A 9,690-nucleotide genomic window follows, 5' to 3' on the forward strand; every position below is an offset into this window, starting at 1 on the left:
GTCCTTGTTAGAGGGCTAGGCCTTGTTAGAAGATTCAATATTGTTAGAAGTTGGTAGAACAAATACAATGTATGGAAGAAGAGCCCACTATCCTAACATACAATTATACAATTTACTTCTTCACAAAAATAGATATACATACAATACTTTTTGTCTTCTATACTTCACACTTGCTCTAATCATACATCAGGTGTAGTTCACATATCATTGAATTCAAAAATCTTACATAGATAATACATATGTCACATATTTCATCACATATCAGACACTTATCTTCACAATCCATTTCTTAGTCATCCTTCATGCTTTCACGGGCTTGGAATATTATGAAATAACTTATTGAATAATATCCACATAGTTGAATCATCTTAATTTAGTAATTATTTCATCACCAAAATAATTCTAAAGTCATACATTCCAATTCTCATCTATGCTCTATTTCGCACTATTAAATACTTGTACTAGTATTTCAATCATATGTTGTGCCATACTATCCATACATACCTATACACTGGCATACATTATCATGAAAATTTCATACATCTTTACTTAACTACACATGATCTAACTCTCAATGAGTCATCTGTACACATCACATCTTCTCTTAGTGTTTTTGCAAAGTATCTAACACTTAAACAATTTTCTATCTCTAAATGCATAAACAAAATGCTGAATAGATGTTACCATAAATGAAAAGACTCAATACATCTATCTTATCATATTACGAATAATCTTTCCCTTTTTTATTGATGGCAACATTTGGGAAAATTTTCTAAGTCCCAAAATGATGTCATACATAGTAAAAAAAAAAACAAATGTAACTACACAAGACTGTCATCAAAACATAATTTTTTTTTATCATGTTTTGATGGATTATTACATTCCTTATATCTCCTTTACATTGATACATAAGTGTACTCCCCCTTACATATACAATACATACAATTTTCCTTCTACATAATACTCCACCTTTGACACCAATGGAAAAGGTGTCCAAAAAAAAATATATCAACAAAAGTTGGGTGTCCTATTGCTAATCAACTTGATATTCTTGAAAATAATTATGCATATACAAATTTAAGTCTTTCCACTTCCTTCTTCTAGTTCTCTTTCATTGTATCTAAAATATTTATTAGTATGCATAGTGCATAAGATGCCACTTCAACTATGCTCAAGTAAGTATAGGAAAATTTGTCATAGGAAGCAAGACATTCCTCCAATTACCTCTATAAAATGTTGATCTTTGCTGACAAATTTTTTCTACGACTAGAGAATCTATTTTCTTCCTTCTCCTTATTAGATTCCATGCCTCTAATCACATCATGTATCTTCTCAACTTCTACTTCATAGTCCTCAATACTAGTTTGTAAGAGTTGTAGCTTAGCAGCAAGTATTTCAAGTTCACTCAACTTACCCTTTATTTGGCTCTCAAAATTAGTCGGGTACTTGTATGACAACACACTATCCATACAACCATTTTCCTTCATCAATGTGCTTTTTCAATTCCTTGATACTTCCACCAAGTTCCTTTAGATCATTCCTCACACTGATGCATACTATACTAAACAATGTTGCATCATGTTTACCTTGTGCTTGCATTAAAGCTACTTCTACTAGAGTTGTGAATTCCTCATCAATGGTTTTCACCAACTACTTGACCTTTGACAACAAGTCTTGATTTTCTATTGTTGTATTACCTATCTTCTACATTCTATCCAAGACTTTGGTTAATGTCTTCTCCAAAGACTTTACTAATTTATTCTTCTCAAATAATTTGCTCAGTGAGCTCATCCATCCTTTCTTATCTTCATCATCTTATATTGTTTTTGATAGGATAATTGCTAGTACTACAATAGATATAATTGTTGGGACTACATAAGGTATGTCAACTTCATTCTAGGGCACTAACTTCCAAATTTCTAACATGATATGTTTTATATTGGGCAAGAATGGTGATTCTTGCATTACAATCTTCCACTTATGCTTAAGTTCATAATCTTACTTTTTCTTCTCCTCTTCTTCCTTTTTCTTCTACTCTTCTTCTTTCTTCTTTATCATCTCTTCTCCACCATCATCTAAGCTAGAGTAAGCTATAATATTTCCAATAATAGTTTGGCCATATGCTACGAATGGATTTTCTTTTGTGTCCATGGTTATGTGTATACTATTCACTTGCATGTATTTATTACCCATAACAATATGCAGTGGTGAGAGTGCTTGTTATTTCTCTTCTACTTCTTCCTCTTGATTGGAAGGTGTACTTGTTTGTACATGCATTGGGCTCATAGGTTTTGACTGTACACTCAACTCTAGCACTAAGGTCATGAATTTTACAATTACATCCTCTATTTCTTTCCTTACCTCCTCATAATTTCCTCCCTTTAGAAGAATTTCTCTTCTTTTGTTCCTCAACAATGGCTCAATGCCGTTCAAATTTTCTTTTTGAGTCCTCCTTAGAGTCAACTTCATAAAGTTTATTTATCATAGTAATCCTCAAATTTAAATCTTCTTCTAATACTCTCTTCTTCATGTGTATTAACCTATTATATAGATGTTCTAGTATCTTAGTTTGTACATTCTCAAACTTCTTATTCCTCAAAATCATATTTTTTATAATGCCATTTTCTAACTACCTACTATCCACATTACTATACAGATTATAATACTTATTCAATTGAACAAAGTTGTCATCATTTATTATCTACATGTTAAGGTTCTCTACCTTTGGTTTCCATCATCTTTCTCTAGCTTTAGTTCTACCTTCCTACACATCTTGCACTACTAATCTATCTTCAACTTCATCCTCAAAACTCTTTGAATCACTTGCATCATCGTCCTCCTCTTTCCTGGGCCACTAGTGGTCTTCTTGACCATTTTCTTGATTGACGGTGCAGGTTCTTGCTTCACCTTTACTAATCTCTATGATTTTCTCTATGATGTAGGTGCTTTCACCTCTTGTTGCTTTCCTGGCTACTCACTTCTTATCCTTATAGGTTGTACTTGAACAATTGCTACATAAGGTACAATAGGGGCATGTGCACATGGTTGCACTATTGTCACACCTTCTGAAGGTCCTAAAAAAAATAGTAGTTCCTACAATCACTTTAGTTTATCCATTGGCTTTCATTTCCATCACTATACCTTTTACCTCATTAAAAAATCTCTTGTTATTCTTGATTCCTTAAGGATATAATCAATAGCTTTCTCTACTTTCTCATTTCTCTCCTTGCTATATAGTTTTGACTGAACTAAGCTCATTTTTACCTTATATTATCCCCATCGAGGGCACTCTATGTCAATTTATGAATGGAGTATGATCTTTACATACTCTTCAATGAGCTCTATAGTCATCTCATATCCCATAGGTTCTACGAACTTTACCCTTGGTACCAAAACTTCCATATAGGTGTTATCAATTTCAACCATGAAGCATATCTAATTATTATATTTCTCCACCATGGAGGGAGGTATCATATACCTCTATTTATCTCTGACTAGAAACTCTTCATCATCTTATCTATTCATTATCTTTGGCATTATATAACTTTGATTTGTAGCATTTCATCACCATATTCATTATAGATTTGTTGCTATCCCAATTTCTCATACAAGGAAACTTCTTTGTAGTATAAAAGAATAGATGAGTTAGTAGGGACTCAAATCTAAAAACTATACTCTTTGACTTCTTAAACTTTGTAATGTTATCCATCAATTGCAATCTAATAATCTCATATAGATTAAATTTTTTTCCTTCTACTGTCATTACATAATCTGCATGTAAAAATCTAGTTGGTACTAAGTTAACCCTTGATCCATGGTTGAACTTGTATCCTAATATCTTTCTTAGTATCTTTACTCCTTTGTCTTGAATGGAGTCTACCTTCATGTTCCTTTTCTTAGACCTAGTATTTAGGTTTGTCTCAACCTAGCATTATTTTCATTAATAGGATTACAACCTTTGTTACTTCATCCTATGACCTTATGAATTAGGTCATTGTTAATAACAATGTGCACATCACCTAGCCACAACATATCATCATGTACCTTAATTAGAATTATTTGGGTCCAATTGTGATTATCAAATTACTTTAGTAGATTTAAGCCATCTAGGTACACATACTCAAACTTTAGGGTTAGATCATTGTTACACATTTTTTCCAAATCCTAATGAATATCATCATTGCCAATACATTTTATCTTGCAGTGAATATAGCTTTTGATATCCTCAACATGAAGCACATTCTCTAGAACTTGCGAAAATGCACCCAAAAAATCATCCAAACTAGACAAAAATGGATGTTTCTTAAACACATACCATGGTCTATCACTTACATCCCACACATTTTGAATAACCATTGAATTGTAATTGTAAACAATGAAAAAAATTGGATTCAAACTCTATAAAATACCTTAAAAATAAGATTTTGGCTTATGAAACTTTCTACTTTACAACCTTCACTACACACTTTACTTCATTTTCAAATCACTCTTCAACTCACTCAAGACACTTTGCATGAATTAATGGTACACAAAAATTTTCTTGCAATCCTTAAATCATTTCAAATTGCACTATGCATTAAATGTATATCTATCAAAAATTCAATTACTATCTCTATTTACTAGTAAGCTTTTTTTCTAGATTCATGCTAACTACAATCATATCTAAACTTGTACACTTGACCATCGGTTTCTCTATATGTCCTTAACCTCCTTTTAACTAGGAAACTTCCAACTCTCACTCTAACATTAGTTCTGGCCAACTGATGTACTACCTCTACTAAAACTACTTAATTTACTTAGGATGAGTCACAAACAATCTGTAACTTCAACTTCCCTTTAGATGCATCAAAGAACTATTCTTCCAATAATGTATAAGATCTTTCTGGATCCTTAGCTATCACAAGTTCTTATTTGAATGCATCAACATATTCCTTAATTTCTTCCTTCTGATTGTTGTCACTACCCTTATCATTCTTTCTACCATTTCTATTGTTTTTCCTTCTATTGTTAGGATTACTATTAAAGTTCCTTCTATCCATTCTCCAATATTGCACTATGTGTCTAAAGTTATTACATAACTGACATATAGGTGCATTTCTTCTTTGATTAGTTCAATTATTATTCTAAGGTGCTCTACAATTCCTTGCAATGTGTGTAGGATTGTTACACTTGTAAGACACAAATTGGTTCTTCTCTCCATCATTAAATTTGTTTTTTGATCTTCCTCTTTCATTACCTATAGGGTTAGTATTCCTAAACATTCTACTATTTTCATTATTACCATCAAACTTAGGTTTCTTACATTCTACTTCTTTATGTTCATAACCATGACAATTATAAGAATATAAATTAGTAATGGGTTTTAAAGATTTTCTTATGTAATCTCTTTTCATATGTAAAACTTCATTACATATGAAGCATCTACCCTTGAACCAAAGTCTCACTTCCTTGGGTGGTTCATCTTGCTTAGGTTTATCAACTTTCTCTGTTTCCTTAGGTTCATAATGTTTCTTTGATAAAACAATTAATTCTTCTTCCTTTGATACTTTAGTAGATGTGCTTGGTTCAACCTTACTCGTATCAGATTAATTAGGGGATTCAATAACTATATCTAGTTCTCTTTTGATTTCAACTTTCTTGGTTGATTTCTCTATAATCAGATATCCAAGTCATTCTTGGAAGCATGAAAGCTAATGTTATTCTTATGGAAAAGTATTGTAGAAATATGATGAGATCATTATCATGATGATATGTTACATTCATGATTATGTTTGTCATTTATATCAATATAGTAGTTTTCTATGGTATCTAAAAGAAGAACAACGGTAAAGATTAAGTTGGTACAGATAGATCATTGAGTATTTTCACTAGAGAGGTTAATGGGAGATACTAATAAGTTTCTAGTATATGAAACTAACCTTGGGTGAAAAAATTATTGATTTTGCAAGAACTTATGCAAGTTTTGGTGAAGACTATTAAAAAATAGAGTTTACAGAAGCATGTTCTAGTAAACTTGTTATATCTCTTAGCAAAGCTGTTATTTTGAGAATCAAGTTTAAAGAAATGTAGAATACATGGTAAAGATGATGTGGCTACGCTCACTCATCATGATATTACATGTATGGAAAATTCTTCTAGTTACAAGGTGAAAATTTGATATTATCACTAAGAAAAATGTGTTCTTAATGAGGTCCTATAATAATTAATTGAGAAGGTGTAATAGTAGACTCAAGGGAACTATCTTATGGACTCAATATAAAGGAAGGAAATTTTCCTCTATTATATAAGAAGAAAAGAAGAAGATAAAAAAGAGGAGAAAATATATGACTGCTGAGTAATTAGGTTGATATGTGAAGATAAGAAAAGTAGAGTGAAGTTGGATAAAACTTCATTCTCGAGGTTTTATTTTAAGATTCAAGGTTTTTGTCCTAGTCTACAAGGTCTCACAATGATTGGTCTAGTTGACAGTATAGAGGAAATAGGATAAAGCATAGTATAAACAACTATTCTACAAGGAATAGTTGAGAGATTAGTTGGATAATGAATTTTAGTGGTCTTGCCCTAGAAGTTGTTTGGACAATGGGTCCTTCTACCTTCTATGTCTCCTAACTAGGTTGGCACAACTCCTAAAAGGGTCAATCCTCTAACAAAGAATATATATATATATATATATATATATATATATATCAGTATATCTTTGTGGACATCATTTCCACTAGGGTTTTCCCTCTAATCAAGGGTTTCCCTAGTTAAGAAATTTGGTGTAATTGTGTATGTGCATCTTGTTATGGTTGCTATTTACTTTGGTTGCTTGGTTAAGATTAATTAAGGTTGATAAATTAAATGTTTTAGTTGGATAACTGATTCACTCCTCCCCTCCCCCCTCACTTATCTTTGTGGACTATTATTTCTAATAATGATGTCTTTTCATAAGAAGGTCTCTGATGAAATATCTATTGATCTATCTTCTAGAATAAAGTTTCTCTAATTGTTTCTTAGCTCATGTCAATTCTCCTTTCACAATGATATTTTACTTTTCCAATTATGCATCCTCAATCTAGATAGTATCTAATTTAGATGTGACTTGACTTAACTAGGATCTAAGGTTTGCATTCTTAGTTTTCAGTTTAGGTTAATTCTTGCCACCATTTTTCTTAAGACTCAACTTAAGTTCAATTTTTTTCACTTCACTTTTCAAAATCTCATTTTCTTTCTAAACATTTCCTACTTCATCATTGTCACTAGTCTACACAATAGATTCCTTGCCAAATTTCAGATCATCAATCTTGTCATTTAGTTTGCCAATGAAAACTTTTGCATCTTCATATCTATCTTTCAAGTTATCTCTTTCTTCAATAAGAAAGTCAATCTATTCAAGAGCTTCTTCAAGGTTTTTCTTCAATTGTTCCATATCTATAGGGATCTTAGTTAATCTATTAAACCTCTTCTAAGTAGCTGTTCTATGAGACCAATTGTTAGAAATAGATAATACTAAGAGGGTGGGGGTGGGTCAATATTCTAAAAAATTTTCCCCACAACTAAATATTGTTAATTTCTTGATAGCTTGCATACAAAAGTAAAAATAATATGCTGAACAAATCATATACACATGGATATAGAGAAATCATAACACCATTATTTATTAACTAGCGAAACCCTAGCCAAGGGAAAACCCTAGTGGGGATGATACCCATTAGATGATTCACTAAACAATAGAATCCTATAAAGGATATTGACCCTGTTAGGAGTCTATGAAGTACATATAGTGTGTCAAGCCATTTTTAGAGGACTAGACCTTGTTATAAGCCTCAACCCTATTAGGAGTTGGTAAAAAAAATATAATGTATGCAAGAAGAGCCCACTACCCTAATATTTAGTTCTTTACAAGACTAGATATACATACAATACATTATGTTTTTTGTACTTCACACTTTCTTTGATAATACATCAAATGTAGTTTGCATATCATCAACTTCACAAATCTTGTCTAGATCATACATATGTCACATAGTTCATTACATATCACACACTTATCTTTGCAAGATAAGATTTTAACTTATACCTCTCATATTCATAATTCATTTCTTTGTCGACCTTTATGATTTCACATGCTTGACATAATATAAAATAATTTATTGAATACTATCTATATAGTTAGGTCATCATGATTTAGTAATTATTTTTTCACCAAAATAATTTCTCAAGTTGTACAACCTAATTCTCTACTATGCATTTTCCTACACTGTTAAATACCTATATTGGTATTTCAATCATATCTCACATAATACTATCTATACATACTTGTGCACTGGGATACATCATGATGATAGTATCATAGAGCTTTCTTTAATTGTAATATGATAACTATCAATGATTCATTTATATACATCACATATTCTCTCTATGCTACTCCAAACCATCTAACAATTAGATAGTTTTCTATCTCTAAATGAATAAATGAAATGCTGAATATTTGTTACCATAAATGACAACACTCAATACATCTATCTGCCCATATTTCCAACATAATATGTTAACACAAAGGAGCAAGTTGTTTGCATATTTACCAAACCATTACCTAAGGATGCATTATTGTATCTTAGAGGAAAGATAGGGGTCATTCCCCTATCTAATTCTCACTAGAGTATAGATTAGTGATGCATCCACCAAACTACATTGAAGATCTATCTAGTTGATGTAAAGAAGTTAGAGCTCATTGCATATGAATCAGTAGATCAGGTACATTGTAAAATCACTATGTCAAGATGTCAAGGAGGGAGAGAATCATGTCATATACTCATTATGAGAGATTGATATGAGAATCAGAGCTAATAATATGCAAGAGGGAGAACTTGATCTAATGGTGTCCAAAGATAAGATGTTAGAGGAAGAATCTGAGAGGGAGTTCTTGTGGAAGGATAGAGAATTAGAATTAAACTAAAGATATTATAAAATCTTACAAATTATTTGGTTACTCTAACTTTTCATTTCTTAATGACATGTTTTGTTTCCATTAATGCCAAAGAGGGAGATTGCTGATAAAAATTATTCAATTTTATATTTGTCATTGATGTTAAAAAAATGTTATACTCTTACCAAGTACTGCTAGTTTGAACTGAGTTTAGAGGACTCCAGTATTTGCCAAGAAAAAGTTTAGAAGAAGAGAAGTTTAGGAATTCTTGTGTAAATTGAGTTAGGTTGGTCACTGAAGGAGTTTACTATAAACCAATTCAGATCAGCTACAAAGGAAATCAGTTGTAACTGAGTAACCTAATTTTAGTCAACCTCTAGTAAATTAGTTTTATTCATTTTTTGGTTTATGCAAGATGACTTTGTGGATGTTATTTGTTGTTTGAAAGGGTATTCAAGCTGACTTGACATTGGATTTCATATATATGAAATTTCAAGATGTGGATTAAATAATGAGAAAGAAGTGAAGAAGATAAGATGCAAAAAGAGAAGGATATCTGATTAAGAGAAGAGTATCCAAGGAGCTAAAAGTAATATTTTGATCAAAAAGGATCCAGAGGATAAGTTATAATAGTGATTTGAATCTACAATCAAGTTACTTTATAAATTAGGTCAATCATTGTTAGTCTATAATAATTGTACCAATGAAGATATCTCTTAATAGAGCTGACTTAACAACCATTTTGTAAATCCTCTAACTAGGTGGCATTTCTAGATTGA

The sequence above is a fragment of the Cupressus sempervirens genome, chromosome 3 (genome assembly GCF_028749045.1).
Source record: "Cupressus sempervirens isolate cs-2001-9-10 chromosome 3, ASM2874904v1, whole genome shotgun sequence".
NCBI classification, from domain to species: domain Eukaryota; kingdom Viridiplantae; phylum Streptophyta; class Pinopsida; order Cupressales; family Cupressaceae; genus Cupressus; species Cupressus sempervirens.